Here is an 18,662-nt window from a genome sequence, read left to right on the forward strand (position 1 = left end):
TGGCCATCATATCTTCACCCGACAACTCTTTCATCCTTCCCGGGTAAAGAGGGGCAGCTGTTGATACCCAAATTTTTCCTATATATTTTTAATATGCAGAATACTTTCAAAATAGCCTATATATACATATATATATATATACATATATATATGTATATATATACATATATATATGTATATATATACATATATACTTTGGGACCCTTGAGCTCCCTCTGAACCTGGACACATAAGGGCTGGCTCTTCCACACTGCACTTACTCTTGGTTATGCAATCTGGGTGTGAGCGCTGCCCGGGATCCCTTGAGGTCCTTAGGGAACTCTGACATGCCCAGGTATGAGAATGGCTTTGGAACAGTATTAACATTTGAAGTGATTTATTACATAACTCAGAGAGGAAGTCAAGATCAGGCTTCCTATGGTTGTAACTTCTTATTTTTTGCATTTTTCTCATATTATTCAACCACATGGTTTGTAATAATTTGTAAACAATTATGGGGTTGGCTAGTGAAAAGGGATGAAAAAATATGCATGCTATATAGTTGTTAAACGGTAGAAAACATGTTATTATGTTTATATTCCAAGTTGTGCAATAGAAATCATGTTTAGGATTCATACAATACATTAGAAATCATGCTCTTAAGATTCATGTTTCCTGCTATGAGCACGTGATTTTTGCTTCATACGAATTACTCCAAAATAATTCCCAAAATTAGGTCTTGTCTTTAATTATGTGTGATTTTCCTGATTGTTTGCATATATTTGTGGGCATGTTTAATTTTATTAATGCATTAAAAATACAAAAATATAGCATTGGCATTTAAGATTTGATTTTACATTTTTTGGAATTAATTAATAATTAGGTGTTTTACAAAAATTAAAATTTAAAAAAAATAATAACATATTTTTGTAATTTTAGTCAAATTGTGTGATTTTCATTTAATTTGGCATTTAATTACTTGTGATGATTATTAGTTAGAATTAATTTGTATTTTTAAGTTAATTTGGTGTTTCATAATTTAATTAGGATTTTAGTTTTAATTTTTTTTGAAAGAAAAAGAAGAAAAGAAAAGAAAAAGAGTTAATAAAAGAGAGGAAATTTGGGCCAAAAGATCCCCAAGCCCAAACAAAACCCGTTCAAACCCACCCCAAACCAGCCCAGACCCGTCTGCCATACCCGATCCACCCCTACCAGAACCAAACGACATCGTTTGGACACGTTTTGATCAGGGCCATCAATTTCATTTGATCGAACGGCCCCAAAGCTTTGCCCGTTACCCGACCCCGACCCATTTCATCGGAGACCGATCCGGTCTTTAAATCACTCAAACGACGTCGTTCCAATTAGTCAGATGATCCAAGCCGTTGATATCGTTTGATCGAATGGCCTGGATCCAATTTCACCCCAGTATATATTTGACCAAATAGACCCCACCCCCCTCATAACCCCCCATCTCATCTTCCTCACCCAAACCCTAGAGACCAACCACCACCATTCCCCACCGCCTTCCGGTGGCGGCGCCAGCTCCAATCACTCGCAAAAATACACCCAGAACCCCCTCGATCCCCGCTTCCCGGATCCGTAACCCTTTACCTTCGAACATGCCTGAATCCCTTCGAATATCGATTCAAAAGGATGAACCCTAGCGCCGCCCTAACTTTCTCCGGTGGCGGCGTCGACTCCAATCCCTCCCAAATTAACACCACACAACCTCCACAACCCCCTTAGGCCCAATATATCATTAGTTTCCCTCGAATATATCCAGAACTCCTCGAATATCGAATCTGAGTTCGAGCCTTAGAACCTTAAAATTCCGACCAGTGCATGAAAGATCGTTTGGTTGGATTTCTGGGCTTATTCAAACTTGTTTCATCACAAAATAATAACGCTCATTTTTTCTGCATCAGGAACAAACGTTTGGTATTATTTTGGGCTGATTCAGAGTGCCAAATCCAAGTTCAAGCCTATCCAATGAGTTCTTTCCTAGTTTTTGTTTATTTTCATTAGTGTTATTCTAATATTCGTCTTCCTCGTCTCTTTTTCTTTTTCCGATCAATTTCATTTGAAATTCGATCAGTTCTTTGGTGTGAATTATTTCTGTTCACTGTTGTTTCTTTAAGATTTGGGTTTATAGATTTGTTTCGTATAATTAGGATATCAGCTTGTTGTAAGACTGTGAAATTGTATCTCGTTAATCACTCAGTCAAAATAATTAGGATTAGTTCAATAAGTTTGGTATTAAGTTCTTGTTTAATTGTGTCAATAAGAACTGATTAATATAAGTAATTCAAGGGTTTACCTACTTAAGAAGTTTCTAGTGGATAGTAGGGTTAGGATTGCACTAATGGATTAAATAATTAAGGGGATAATTGAGTGGACAATAGAATGGAGGATTAAAGAAATGAAAAGTTAAGTTGGTAGTGGAAAATGCACTAATTGAATGCCCATTTAAGGGAGATAAAAATCAGAAAAGAAGGGCGGAGAGAGCGGTATACACTCGATATACACTCTGGATACACTGGATATACAGGGGCAGAATTCATTTTGGAGAGAATAAAAAATGATAGAACCAAATTTTCTGAAATATTGAGAGCGGGAGAACACCAGAGAGAGTTCAAAGCTAGAGAGAAAACAAATAGAGATTTCCGGCCTATTTTTCTTCTCCATTTTTACTGGTTTTCTCCGTGTTGCTGGGATTTCTGGATTGAGGTGTTGAAGCTACTGTGTTGGGCTTTCTGCTGTTGTATTTTGCTGTTTGTTGTTGCTGATTGATTACTTTGCCTCTGTATAGTTGTTGTTGTCCTTTATATCCTGTGTTACTTTTATTGTTGTACTCATTTATACTGCTCTGTTCTATATTGTTGAACTTTATATTTTATTTAACCTCAGTAGGGCCCTGACCTTCCTCGTTACTACCCGACCGAGGTTAGGCTTGGCACTTACTGAGTACCGCTATGGTGTAGTCATGCCCTTTATGCGCATGTTTTTCATGTGCAGATACGGGTACTTCGAATTAGACTTACCATCCTTGAGGCGAGGCAACCTTTCGGAGACTTCGAGGTATATTTTCCGCGTCCGCAGACCGAGGAGTCTCTCTCCCTTCTCTCTTGTAGTTACAGCCCTTCTGTGTTTACTTTGTTTTAGACTATTATGGAGTTAGAGCACTATGTAGTTTCCTTAGCTTGTGATTCATGGGTTTCCGGGTTTTGGGCATGTGCATTAGCTTTTTGATAGTTAAATATTGTGTATGTCGGGCGGCACTTTTAAACGTTGTTTTATTACTCTATTTCTATTTTAAATTATTTTCTTTCGCGAATTTGTTTATCTTCCGCATTTTAGGCTTACCTAGTCGTAGAGACTAGGTGCCATCACGATGGTTCACGGAGGGGCGAACCGGGATCGCGACAAGTTTGTATTAGAGCTCTAGGTTCATAGGAGTCATGGATCACAAGCCGGTTTATTAGAGTCTCGTTGATCGGTATGGAGACGTCTGTACTTATCTACGAGAGGCTATGTAACTGTTAGAAAAATTCCACTTCCTTTGATTTCTTTGTCGTGCGAGATTTTGACATCACAATTCTAAACTTTTGTATTTTATTCTCTCACAGATGGTGAGGACACATGCTACCCGAGATGATCAGGCACCTGTGCCCCTACTGTAGCCATCAGAGGCCGGGGTAGAGTCCAAGGATGCGCACGTGGTGCAGCCAGAGCACCTACGCGAGCTACCGCCGAGGTACCACCAACAGTTCCAGCTGGAGTCCAGGCACCTGATACGCCTACTTCTACTACTACTCCAGCTCTTCAGGAGACTCTAGCATAGATCATGAGCATGTACACCACTTTGGCTCAGGCAGGGTTGCTTCCCCTTACTGCAGCTACGTCTCAGGCCGGGGGAGGAGCACAGACTCCCACCTCCCGCACTCCTGAGTAGCGAGTGCATGTTGAGCAGGTCCTTGAGATTATTCCCGTATAGCCTGCAGTCCGAGATCAGCCCGAGGATAGGGCAACAGCTTCCGAAGATAAGCAACTAAGGCTTGAGAGGTTCAAGAAGTACAAGCCTCCTGTATTTAGCGGTCTAGCATCTGATGCTATGGTATTTCTAAATGAGTGTTACCGCATTCTCCGTACCATGGGTATATCAGGATCGAGCAGTGTTTGCTTCATTCCTTTCCAGCTTCGAGGGGTCGCCTATGAGTGGTTGAGCACTTATGAGTTAGACAGTCCGTATGAGGCTGCTTCACTGACTTGGACTCAGTTTTCAGATCTCGTGTTTCCGGAAAAAGAGGGGCGGATGTGAGCACGTGATTTTTGCCCTATGAGAATTACTCCTAGAAATTCAAAATAAAACAATTTTCCTTTGTGTGCAATTTTGAGAATTTTTCGTGGCGTTTTTGGTTAATTGTCTGTATTCGGCCGGGCATGTTTATTTTTGTTTTGATTAATGAAAAATACAGAAAAATTACATGTTGCATATGCATTTAGGATTTAATTTTTACAGATAGGATTAATTAAGCATACCAGGTACGTGTCCTGAAACTCGATGTATGTAAATATCCAGTTGAAAATGAATTAAGTGGAGGCCTATTGTTGTTGAAGTGGAGGCCTATTGTTGATTTACTGCTTTTATTATACTGTAATAACCGTACTGATGGACTGTTAATTATAAGTTTGTGCATTTCAACCGTTAAGTGTGTGTTAGATATTTAGAAATGCATATGAGTTTAGTTGAGTATTCGTTGTAATAATTCCATGTTGGACTAACAGAATAGTTTCTATTATTCGCTCGGGTAAGCCAGGTCTAGAGCAAATAAATCTAGGTTTTAAACCTAGTATAACAAGACCTCATGCAGGATCCCTAGTAGGAGCGCTTGCTTGCACCATGTGCATTTTGACTTTGGGGACTCAACACAGGGGTTGAGTCCGTCTAGAACAGGTGCACCCGAAATAACAGACCATCTTGATGCATCCTATGTGCTACATGTTGCATTTATTCAAGGGTAAAAAGGTCATTTGGCGGACCAATGATAGTTGAGGGCAAATGAAAAAGAAAAAAAAGGAAAAAAAAAAAGAAAAAAGAGAGGCTGAAGTATGAGGATGAAGCGAGTAGGGCTCAATTATATTTTTGATACATTTTATTAAGGAAAAAAAAGAGCATGGAAACTTCAAAAGATTTTGCACTTTTTATCATTTTTCAAAAAAAAAAATCAAAAAAAAGAGGAAAAAGAAAATCTAAAAAAATGATTTTCCATGTTTCATCATTTTTCAAGAAAAAACAAAAAAAAAATTATTTTCTCTAAATTAGTTGTTTTTTTTTAATTCTTGCCCGTATACAATGTGCCCGAACTACGCATACCTGATTCTCGTCTTTCGGGGCGTGATACGTAGACAACCCACATAGGGTCCGGTCTTCCTAGTAAATCTTAGGTTCTTGGCTTTGCAGGGTCATAGCCAAATTGTGCACTTCTAGCCACCTTTTGGTCAAATAAGCCATTTTGCAAAAATAGCCTCAATCATGTCTTGCATGTGTCTTAGGGAATATTATTGTCTCACATAGTGCTAGTTTAAGTTTTCTCATACAGGTGTGGATCTACTTACTGGATTTTGAGCATGACAGATATCCCAGGATCATTGCATTCAGGAGCTGCTCGAGGAACCATTTTATGTTTTTGAGTCAATTGTTTTTGTTTTGTTTTCCAGTCTTGTATAGTAGTATTTAGTCTTTTAGGTGATGTTAGAGTTTGTAATAGTCAGGTTAAGTTTGCCGAGTCTTTTGTTATTGTATTTCTTATTTTGTATGTGAAAATGTGTTATAAGTCGAAAATCCAGAAAAAAAAGAAGAAATTTTGCATTTTTGTTATAAGAAATAAAACAAAATTCTCCTTTGAGATTGTTTTTCCTTTAGGCAATTAATATCTATGACTTAAAATAAATTGTTTTTATATTTCCTCTACTATATTAGGACCAAAATTCAAAAAAAGAGAATTTTCTTTTAGTACTTCTTTAAAATCCTTCTTTAAGGTATTAATTCCAAAATCCAAAAAGATTTTCTTTTGAGGTGTTTCTTGAGGAAATTAGTGAAAAATGAGAAAATATTCTTTTTATTTTCATTAGAACTTTAGGATATTGTACATAGAAAAAAAAACATACTTTATCCTTTGTTTATCATTAGAAATTCTTCTTTAGGCAATCAAAATTGAAATCCAAAAAATATTTTGTTTTATCTTTTTCATTGATCAGAATATCAAATGAAAATTCTAAATATTTTTTTTGTGGTTCACTCTTTAGATTTTCTTCCTAAAAAAAAAGGGAATCAAAAAATATCTTTCTCTTCTAGAGTTTTTCCTTAATAGAGTATTTGTTTCAAAGAAAAGAAAAAAATCCGTTAAGCTTGAGTTTAAAATAGGTTATAGAACATTAAGTTTAGAAAATTCAAAAAAAAAAGATTTGCTTCATTTATTTCTCTTTTCTCAGCAGAGTAGTCATTAAGGTAAAAAGAAAAGAAAAAGTAAAAGAAATAGAGAACGTCAGTTTGTTTCCTTTATTCTCGATCTTCCAGAACTACACAAAGATATGATTCATGTGAGGTCATGATACGTAGGCAACCTACATAGGGTTCGATCGAATCACTTTTTTTACGGTTAAAATAAAGGAAAAAGGGAAACGGAAAAAGAGAGAAAAAAAAGGTGAAGTCATGGGATGTGAGAAATGAGAAGGAAGAAAAAGAGCGATAATCAGAAAGAAAAAGGGGAAGGAAAATGAGCGAGCTAAGAAGTACCAGAAAAACAAAGAAAAGAGAGGTTGAAATGAACAAAATGGGATGATGCCACCCTGACCTTTGTACCCTCGAACTCATTTTAGAACCGATAACTGTGGCTAGGTGCATTGCACATGAAGTGAGATTATCTTATGTTAAATGCCCTAACGCTAACGTGATGGTTTCCTTTTGTTATATTCATAGCAGAAGGGTGGTTGGTTTGTGGTTTTTAAAGTGGTAACTCTTCTCCACAACACAAAGTCAAAAGGCAATGGCAGACAACAACAGAACTGAGTTGGTTGATACCGATGCCCGAAAGCAGTTGGTTGAACAGGATAAGGGGTTGGTTGAAGAGGTGAGGATGTTAAGACAACACATGATGGACATGTATTAGGCCTGGATGACTGGGAGGGCACCACCCCCGCCACCAACTAGCTTCCTAAATGCTACCCTTACCCAAACACCGGTCATAGTGCCAGATGATCCCCAATACTCTCCAGATTCACCCGCTTACCATGGCTTTCCCAACCACCCTAGTAGATCCGTCACTCATCTTCCAATTACCTTTCCTAAAAATTGCCCTCCTGTCTTTTCCACCATCCCCAACAATGAGCACCCACTCAAAGCTCACGATGCCCGATATTACCCCTCAGAGGTTGCCTACAAAGTTCCCAACTCATACAAACAGAGCCCTCGGGATAAGTTGCATGTTGAAAATGAAAGGTTCACAGGAAGAGAAAGGAAAGAGGGGATACCCAAGAGGCTGAAAGGCATAGAACGATCCTCGAAGAACAAACAAGGAAGGGAAGATCAGGGCAGCATGTCCTACAAAGAACTGTTTGTGTCCCCTGACGTTCGCCTGCCCGCGGGATTTAAAGTGCCAAAGTTTAACTTGTATGATGGGTGTGAAGATCCAGTAGCCCATTTGAGGGATTATTGCAGTAAAATAAGAAGTGTTGGCGAGAAAGATGATTTGTTGATGGCGTACTTCAGTGAGAGCCTGACTGGGGCAACTTTGGAATGGCATAATCGTCAAGATGTTGGTAATTGGCCTACATTGGGTGACATGGCTCAAGATTTTGTTCGATACTTTCAATACAGATCGGGCGTTACCCTAGAACGCTCCTCCCTATCCAGAATGGAAAAGAAGCAGGAGGAAAGCTTTAGAGAATTTGGACTCACATGGAGGGAGCAGGTTGCTCAAGTCAATACCCCGATTGGTGAAGAAGAAATGGTTGAGCTTTTCCTACAAGCCCAGGGGCCCACCTACTTCAGTCATTTGATCCCGGCCTTGGGAAAGCCTTTCAAAGATGTGTTAAAAATGGGGGAGCTAGTAGAAGAGGGAATCAAGTCAGGCAAAATCATGAGTTGTTCGAAAGACATTCAAAACATCCCAGTAAGCTTGGGTGGAAGAAAGAGAAATAGAAAAGATGATCCGATGGGCTTTCCCGATCAACACTTCCAGCTTCGACATCGTCCCTGGGGATATCCTGACGCACCAGAAGATCCTCCCCAATGCCACTTCTCTCCATGGAACTCCCAAAATCGTACATCGCTCTCTCAGTACCCAGCTCCACGAAATGCCTATCCACCCACACGAGCCTACCGAAAACCCCCTGGATTAGGTTTCCGGCCCAATCAAGCATTTAAGAATGAGAAGTTGCTTAAAAAAGAAAAGGCTTTCACCCCATTGGGAGTGTCATACGCCAGTTTGTTCCAAAAGTTGAAGCATTGGACATGTTGAAGCCGATCCAGATAAAAATGCCAAACCCTCTGTCAAAGAAGTTGGATCTTTCTCAAAGGTGCGCATATTGCTCAGATGCCCCGGGGCATGACATAGAGAAGTATTGGAATATTAAGAAAGCAATTCAAAATCTTATTGATGCAGGTGACATTGTCGTGCAAAATCCAGATGTAGCAGACACTAGCCAAAGTCCATCACCCGTGCATAATGAGACACATATGGTGGGTATGATTTGTCTTGAAAAGGAATATAAGAATTCTTCTAAGGTCCTCGGAGGTCCACGTGCTATGAAACTTTCAACGCTATCAGAGGTTGATCCTAAGAACGAGTAGGCAAAAGGAACCCAAAAGCAATTTGTTAAGAACAATGTGATGAAGACTTGTGAAGGTCCTAGTATTGTTGATGCAAAAGTCAGTGGCTAAGATATTGAGTTTGGTGATTGGAAAGATGCTCCATCTCTTGGCTAACCAGGTAGGAGTCTTGGTGGTTTATTTTGTTGTCATTTCTGTTGTCCGGGTTACTTCAAAGTTGTAATCCGGATATTGTCGTGTGATTCAAACCCTTCTATCCTTTTATTTTGTCTAGTTCCTTTAGTTGTAGGTTCTCATTAAGTGTTATCTAGGTTTGTTCTTGGGTTGTACCCCAGTATATTTTGCTTGTTTTGTTGTTCAAACCCTTTCACCGTCTGTCTAATACAATTATTTGTTTTTTACTATTTCTAATCATTTTTGTTTAGTTCTCTTCTCCTTTTATAGTTCTTTTCAGCTGGTCCTAGTGATATGACATGCACACATAATTCTCAGCCTAATCTTTAAAAGTCAGTTTAGTCAGGAAACAATGAAACAATTTTGAAGATGATAGTGACATTTGAGGGAAATAAGTAAAGGCATTGTGAGATCACTTCAAGCTCAAATTGTGTGAAACTGGGGCATATAGAACATAAAGAAACCCTATTGAAACGCAACATGCCGCATCAGGGTGTAGATAACGACAAGTTTGACCCAAATTTGTAGGGGATCATTCGTGGTAATGCAAGTGAGAGTGTTGTCCAATGGTGCTTTGTATGTAACAAATGTAGAAAGCGAATATGTGGATATGGTTATCAAGTCTGGCGCAATCAAAAGATGTTACGAATGCTTTCCTTGGTTTGTTTAATTGTGTTGTTTGTACTTGGCATATTTTGGAGATTGGAATGATGAAGGTATTTTGTTCTGCTATCTAAACATTTTATCCTTCGTTACCCCTTTGAGCCTTATTTATTTTTCTTTCATACCCCTTTTTCGGAATCGGTAGTAAAGATCAGAAATGCAAGCGTGAAAGATAAATAAAGGAAAAAGAAGAAGGAAAGGAAAAAAAAGGAAGAAAAATAAAGAAAAAAAGAAAAAAAAACAAAATAACAAAAAGAGAAAAAAAAAGAAGAGAAAAGGAAGAAAAAGGAAAGAGAATCACAACAACAAAGTAATTTCTATGACATGAACTACGTTCGACCTGATTCCTTTTAAGGATACGTAGGCAGCCTCATGGTTCGGTCCCATCAAAATAAAAATCCAAAAGTCCCCAAGCAAAGAAACTGGGGCAGAAGTTGTGTTTGCTGTAAGAAATCTGATTCCAAAAGTTGTAATTTTAAACCCATGTTGAACTATTTTGAGCCTTTGATACCCTTTATTTCTAACCCCATCCAAAATCCCACATTACAGTCCAAAGAAATACCTTCCGATCAGTCTTCGAGAGATGCCAAGTCAAGCAAATAGAGGTGATTCATATCAGGGTAACACTCTGGTCCAAGTAGGAAAAGTAATGAAAATGAGAGAGTCTTATCGGTGAAAACCCTTATAGGCACCGTAAGGCGATGGGAGTTGAGAGAAATAAAAATGAGAGAGTCTTATTGGTGAAAACCTTCACGGGCACCTTGAGGCAACGAAAGTTGAGAGAAAGAATCAAATGAGAGAGATTTGATGGTGAAAATCCTTTGGGCACTACAAGTCGAATAAGGATTGTAAATCAGATTGGATAATCAGAGCATTGAAGCCCAGTTTCACGGCTTAGAGGGTACAACAATAGTTGAACATCAGATTTGTTTGACAGAATAGGACACGGGTGCATGTCATGGTCGTTAGAGTTGGTATCCAATCGGATAGGTTTCCCATTTGTAGTTTTCTTGTTAGGAATCATCTCTTTCCTTTGTCCTTTACTCTGTTTCTTTTGTCGTGTTTACTTCCTTTTTCTGAGTCTGTTTGGTCAAAACAAGTGAGAAGTGACTTCAAAATTTTCCACCAGCTTTCCAAGTGCACAAAATGAGATATGGCTAGCACATCAAAGCATCATAAGTCAGGAAAGAACAACAAGCGCACTGAACTGGTAACAATCAACTTGCTTTGGGATCCTTGTGAAATACAAAGCTTTGGTACATATCAATCCCTAGACGATGCAACAAATAGAGGGTGTTAGGTGAACGGATCAAATGTATCTTCTGTGGTAAGATTGACAAAAGTGGTTAACCAGTGGCAAGCGAGGTCTTCCAAGCAGAAATCAAAGTTATCATGGCAAACGAGGGAGCAGTAGACCTCAAGGCCAGGGCCAGTGGTTTAAGTCAAGGAAGAACAGAATATACACTGAGTTGGTAACAATCAACATGCGTTGGGATCCATGTGAAATACAAGGGACAAAAAAAAGGGTGGTAAACCAGTGACAAGCAAGATCTTCCAAGAAAAAATCAAAGTTATCATGGCAAGCGAGGGAGCAGTAGACCTCAAGGCCAGGGCCAGTGGTTTAAGTCAAGGAAGAACAACATATACACTGAGTTGGTAACAATCAACATACGTTGGGATCCATGTGAAATACAAGGGACAAAAAAAGGTGGTAAACCAGTGACAAAAAAGATCTTCCATGCAAAAATCAAAGCTATCATGGCAAGCAATGGAGCAATAGACCTCAAGACCAAGGCCAGTGATTTAAATCAGGAAAGAACAATGTGTGCATTGAAGTTGGTAATAATCAATATACCGTGGGGATCATATGAAACACAAAGGTTTGGTAGATGCCGGTTCATGAGCAATACAACAGATAGAAGGTATTGGGTCTGAACGGATCAGAGGTATTTTCTGTGATAAGGGTGACAGAGAAAGTGGTCAGTCAATAAACAGGCAAGGTCTTTCAAGTTGAAACCAAAGTTATCATGGGAAGTGAAAGAGCAATCGCCTTCAAAGTCAATGCCACAAAGCAACCATCATATTTATAAACTCACAAGTTTTTTTTTTTGTTTGAAACAGGGACAAAAATTATGTCCAAATCAAAGCTTGGAAGTTTGAATTTTTTTTCAAATGTCATGCCCAAATTTTGTCAGCACAAGGGCGGTTTGAGAAGGGGAAAGGAAAATTTGTTCGATCTATAGGAACCCTCCATGAGGAAAAGCATGGTTCAGAGGCAAGGAATTTTGTTCGTTCTGCAGAGATCCTCTAGAAAGAAAGCATGGCTCAGGTAAGTTCATTCTCGGATCTTCAGGACCCTCCTGGATAATGGGATTTAGTTTTAAGTGTTGAGGACCCTCCTGGATAATGGGATTTAGTTCTAAGAACTTCATAGAAAATAAGATTTAGCGTAAGTTTTACCTTTAGGAAATAGGATTTAGCTTTGAAGTTGTCACTCTTAAGGTGAGATTTAATTTGAAATTCTCAGGACCCTCCTGGAAAATGGGACCTAGTTTAAAATTTAAAACAATCATGAGTAGCAGGATCTAGTATAAATGTACCCCCAAAAGAATATAAGTTGGCTTTAAAGCTTTTATTGCTAGGATAGGATTTAATTTGAAGTTTTCAGGACCCTCCTGGAAAATGAGACCTAGGTTAAACCCTAAAACAATCATAAGTAGTAAATATAGGACAAATATGCACCAAAAGGAATATAAGTTGATTTCAAAGTTCGCATAAGAGTTGTCAGGACCCTCCTGGATAATGGAACATAGTTTAAAACTGGCTTAGATAACAAGATTTAGCAGAAATCATACCTTTAAAAGATATAGCTTAGATTTAAAATTGTTGTTTAGTTAAGAGTTGTCAGGACCCCCCGGATAATGGGACCTAGCTTTCAAATTCTTAGTAATATTTGGTAATATGCTTCAGTTTAACATTCACGGATGCGCCAAGCTACCAAACTGGGGCAGAAAATTTTCTTTTGTTTTGGCTATTTTTGTTAAAATCAGGCATCCACCTGGAGAACAAGGAACAACAGTTAAAGTATCAGCAATTAGGCGTCCACCTGGAGAAAAAGGAGCAACAATTCAAGTTTCAGCAATCAGGTGCCCACCTGGAGAACAAGGCAGTACAATTCGAGTTTCCGCTTTCAAGTTCTTACTGATGTTTGGTAACATGATTTAGTTTACACTCATATATATACCCAACTACCAAACTGGGGCAGAAATTTTCTTTGCTTTTGTCTATTTTGTTGAAATCAGGAGCCCACCTAGAGAACAAGGGAATACAGTTCAAGTTTCAGCAATCAGGAGCCCACCTGGAGAACAAGGGAATACAGCTCAAGTTTCAGCAATCAGGAGCCCACCTGGAGAACAAGGGAATACAGTTTAAGTTTCAGCAATTAGGAGCCCGCCTGGAGAACAAGGGAATACATTTCGAGTCTTAGCAATCAGGAGCCCACCTGGAGAACAAAGGAATACAATTCAAATTTCAAGTAGTCAAGAGCCCGCCTGGAGAACGAAGGGAAGAAGCAATTCAAATTTCAAATAATCAGGAGCCCGCCTGGAGAACAGAGGAAAGGAAACAATAGTCAAAGGAAGATATTTAAAGGGTCAGCGATCAGGTGCCCACCTGGAGAAGAAGGGAAGGCATTTCAAAGAATACCATTCAAGTCAGCCACAAAGGAACTTATGAGGAAGATACAAGTCAACAAGGCAACATCAGTCACAAGATCAAGTTTGGAAATAAACCTTTGTAAAGCATAAATTATAGCCTAGTCTAGCTTCTTCATTTTTGTCATGGTGTAACAAGGAGGTCAGTAGGCAGTATCAGCAGCAGAAACAACAGTAACAGTAAAACCGCAGCTTCATGGTAGACCCAGCTACCAAACTTCCCGAACTACATTGACCTGATTCCTTTATAGCCAAGGATATGTAGGAAACCTTTGAAGCAGAGGTTCGGTCAAATCTTTCAAAAAATGCTTCCCACGGAGTGTTCAAACAGGCAAAAATTGCTCTTATCCGCTCACTTTATCTTTGCACGAAAACTCTTCGTGTTTCCGGACAAAGAGGGGCAGTTGTGAGCACGTGATTTTTGCCTCTTACGAATTACTCCAAAATAATTCCCAAAATTAGGTCTTGTCTTTAATTATGTGTGATTTTCCTGATTGTTTGCATATATTTGTGGGCATGTTTAATTTTATTAATGCATTAAAAATACAAAAATACAGCATTGACATTTAAGATTTGATTTTACATTTTTTGGAATTAATTAATAATTAGGTGTTTTACAAAAATGAAAATTCAAAAAAAATAATAACATATTTTTGCAATTTTAGTCAAATTGTGTGATTTTCTTTTAATTTGGCATTTAATTATTTATGATGATTATTAGTTAGAATTAATTAGTATTTTTAAGTTAATTTGGTGTTTTATAATTTAATTAGGATTTTAGTTTTAATTATTTTTTGAAAGAAAAAGAAGAAAAGAAAAGAAAAAGAGTTAATAAAAGAGAGGAAATTTGGGCCAAAAGATCCCCAAGCCCAAACAAAACCCGTCTAAACCCACCCCAAACCAGCCTAGACCCGTCTGCCATACCCGGTCCACCCCTACCAGAACCAAATGACGTCGTTTGGACACATTTTGATCTGGGCCATCAATTTCATTTGATCGAATGGCCCCAAAGCTTTGCCCGTTATCCGACCCCGACCCATTTCATCTGAGACCGATCCCGTCTTTAAATCACTCAAACGACGTCATTCCAATTAGTCAGATGATCCAAGCCGTTGATCTCGTTTGATCGAACGGCCAGGATCCAATTTCACCCCAGTATATATTTGACCAAACAGACCCCACCCATCTCATCTTCCTCACCCAAACCCTAGAGACCAGCCGCCACAATTCCCCACCGCCTTCCGGTGGCGGCACTAACTCTAATCACTCCTAAAAATACACCCCAGAACCCCATCGATCCCCTCTTCCCGGATCCGTAACCCTTTACCTTTGAACATGCTTGAATCCCTTCGAATATCGATTCAAAAGGATGAACCCTAGCGCCGCCCTAACTTTCTCCGGTGGCGGCGCCGACTCCAATACCTCCCAAATTAACACCACACAACCTCCACAACCCCCTTAGGCCCAATATATCATTAATTTCCCTCGAATGTATCCAGAACTCCTCGAATATCGAATCTGAGTTCGAGCCTTAGAACCTTAAAATTCCGACCAGTGTATGAAAGATCGTTTGGTTGGATTTCTGGGCTTATTCAAACTTGTTTCATCACAAAATAATAACGCTCGTTTGTTCTGCATCAGGAACAAACGTTTGGTATTATTTTGGGCTGATTCAGAGTGCCAAATCCAAGTTCGAGCCTATCCAGTGAGTTCTTTCATAGTTTTTGTTTATTTTCATTAGTGTTATTCTAATATTCGTCTTCCTCGTCTCTTTTTCTTTTTTTTGGTCAATTTCATTTGAAATTCGATCAGTTCTTTGGTGTGAATTATTTCTGTTCACTGTTGTTTCTTTAAGATTTGGGTTTATAGATTTGTTTCGTATAATTAGGATATCAGCTTGTTGTAAGACTGTGAAATTGTATCTCGTTAATCACTCAGTCAAAATAATTAGGATTAGTTCAATAAGTTTGGTATTAAGTTCTTGTTTAATTGTGTCAATAAGAACTGATTAATATAAGTAATCAAGGGTTTACCTACTTAAGAAGTTTCTAGTGGATAGTAGGGTTAGGATTGCACTAATGGATTAAATAATTAAGTGGATAATTGAGTGGACAATGGAGTGGAGGATTAAAGAAATTAAAAGTTAAGTTGGTAGTAGAAAATGCACTAATTGAATGCCCATTTAAGGGAGCTGAAAATCAGAAAAGAAGGGCAGAGAGCGCGGTATACACTCGATATACACTCTGGATACACTGGATATACAGGGGCAGAATTTATTTTGGAGAGAATAAAAAAAGATAGAACCAAAGTTTCTAAAATATTGAGAGCGGAAGAACACCAGAGAGAGTTCAAAGCTAGAAAGAGAAAATAAAGAGAGATTTTCGAACTATTTTTTTTCTCCATTTTTACTGGTTTCCCCATGTTGCTGGGATTTCTGGATTGAGGTGTTGAAGCTACTATGTTGGGCTTTCTGCTGCTGTATTTTGCTGTTTGCTGTTGCTGATTGCTTACCCTATTTTTCTGTTCTACATACCAGGTACATGTCCTGAAACTTGACGTATGTAAATATCCAATTGAAAATGAATGAAGTGGAGGCCTATTGTTGTTGAAGTGGAGGCCTATTGTTGATTTACTACTTTCATTGTACTGTAATAACCGTACTGATGGACTGTTAATTATAAGTTTATGCATTTGAACCGTTAAGTGTGTGTTAGATATTTAGAAATGCATATGAGTTTAGTTGAGTATTCGTTGTAATAATTCCATGCTGGACTAACAGAATAGTTTCTATTAGTTTAGTTAATTTTCAGTTTTCCTAGATCTGTATAGATGGTATTTTCAAGCTGTGATTAATTAGGCTGTAGACTGTTAAAGTAGTGTGATACTTCTTCTGATCATGAGAGCTTTATATTTAGTAGTGATGATGTGAGTTAATCTATAATTCTGAGTTTGAGTGGTTGTGTGTGGGTTCGAAATCAGAAAGTTAAAAGTAGATATGAGATATGTAATTCGTAAGGTTAATTTAGGCAATCCATTTTCGTCCAGCATCCTTAATTCTCGAGTTTCAATTCTCATATGTGGTCACGTTAGTGTTTAATCAAAGTTCATGAGTCAGCATTTTAATAAAAATGAGTCATAGTAGGGAATTTGAAATTTGAACTAGTATGCACCATGTTTGAAATTGTGATCATAGGCAGTTTACGTGGGTCATGAAATCTGAAATCAGTTGCTTTCCAACTCATGTTTAATATTGCATTGAATTTATTTTACTGGCTAGTTAATTTTAGTAGTAGATTCATCAGATTTGTGTTCTTAATTAAATTGAAATTCCATTTAGTGTAAAAGACAGGGCTTAACAGGCTAGTCCCTAAACGTTTGGGCCTCAGGATAACGACCCAGGCCAGTTTTGGCCCCTTTCTCATTTAGGCCTGGGCCAAGGTCTGTTTTGGCCGATTTTATGGTGTATATCTGGTTTTAAATTCCCTCTGCTGGGCTCACATTGGAGCCCAATGGTCGGATGTTGGTGCAAAAAAATATTGCTTAGTTTGCATCAGTCTAGTAACAAATTAATTAGGGCATTTTTTTTTATTTTAGAAACAAATTAAGTAGAAAACTATAGATTGCTCTAGGTTTGCACTTTAAAATAATAAAACGGGATGCGCCTCGCTAAACAAAACGCATAAATTGCGGTCCCTCGATAATTGTATTTATTAAAATACTTAGATTTCGGGACGGGCCGTTTAGCAAATTTCACGGCCTTCCCCAAAATAATAATGCGTTAGTCTCTTTAGGCGCGTATTTTAATAACATTACCTCCCTAAACTCGGGTGCGCATTTATGTGACCCAAATCCAAATCTCAACGATGTTAAAGTATGTCCAAAAACCACGGGTGCATTTATGTGACGTGGTTCAAGACTTGTTTTAATGACGTTGCAATTTTCTTTAAAAATAAATAGAAGTGGTTAAGGTTAAAATTTGCACATAGGTTCATAATTGTTAAAATCAGATAATTTAAGCCAAATATAACAGCTGAGCGACCGTGCTAGAACCATGGAACTCGGGAATGCCTAACACTTTCTCCCGGGTTAACAGAATTCCTTACTCAGATTTCTGGTTCGCGGACTGTAATACAGAGTCAATCTTTTCCTCAATTCGGGATTCAACCGGTGATTTGGGACACCATAAATCTCCCAAGTGGCGACTCTAAATCTTTAATAATAAATCTCATTTCGATTGTCCTTTAATTGAAAAAACTCCCTTATGCCCTTGCGGGTGTAGGTAAAAAAGAGGTGTGACACCTGCTTCCGCATCTCATTCATTAATCCACGCTTCGTGTTCGTCACTTAGAAATCCTGCTTCTCGGGAATGAATAAAAAAAACTGTTACTCATGAAGTTGTTCCTTAATAATTCTGCAATTCTTTCATTTAGCAACCATGCCTTAGGAATTCTGTCATATGTATGTGCATATTAGAAAACATGTTCTAGGATCCTGTTTGCATTTTGTTTAAAAGTCTCTAGTTAATTACTGACTCATGAAAAGGTAGTAAGGTAATAGTTTTACATTGCGAAGTTTCTGAATAACTGGTAATAATCTCTACAACTAAACAGCATGTTTTAGGTAATAATAAGCTCTAATTGTCTCAGCAATTCTGAATAACTACTGAATACTACTTATGACTAGGCAAGCCTTAGGTAATTATAAAAACTTGAACTGCCTCTATTTAATTCTAGACTGCTACAACTAGCAGGCATGCCTGATTCAGACTTCTTTTATGAGTTATATAATGAATTTGGTTCTAACTTAAACACCCTGCTTTAGGATTTTAAAATTTAGACCTTAACTGTATATAAGTCGTGCTGTCTAAGTGCACTGTTTGCGGAGGTATAACTGAGCCTCCTATTTGCTTATATGTTTCCCCTTAATTGTGGTCTTATATGTTTTTGTATGTCGCTTTAGCATTTTTACCTTTAAACCTGAGGGTCTGCCTAGAACCTCCTTCTTATAGGAATATGAGTCCTAAAATTCCTCCGGGACTGATAGCAAGGGACGGGTAACAACATGCAATAGGGGTCGAGACCAACCCTCGCTTTAATTACCTTCACGGGGCGGGAAAGGGTAGATATGGATATGATGATCGGTGCGCTAATACCACGTGTATCCCCTTTTCTGAGGAGTGTCATACCGGGTATTGCATTGATGTGATCCATATTACAAACAAACCTAGGACACCCTTTTATTTTTTTATAAGTACGCTTAGATTGTAACTTTTTTTCAAAACCTTCCTTTCAATAATTGTT

The sequence above is a fragment of the Nicotiana sylvestris genome, chromosome 4 (assembly GCF_000393655.2).
Source record: "Nicotiana sylvestris chromosome 4, ASM39365v2, whole genome shotgun sequence".
NCBI lineage: Eukaryota > Viridiplantae > Streptophyta > Magnoliopsida > Solanales > Solanaceae > Nicotiana > Nicotiana sylvestris.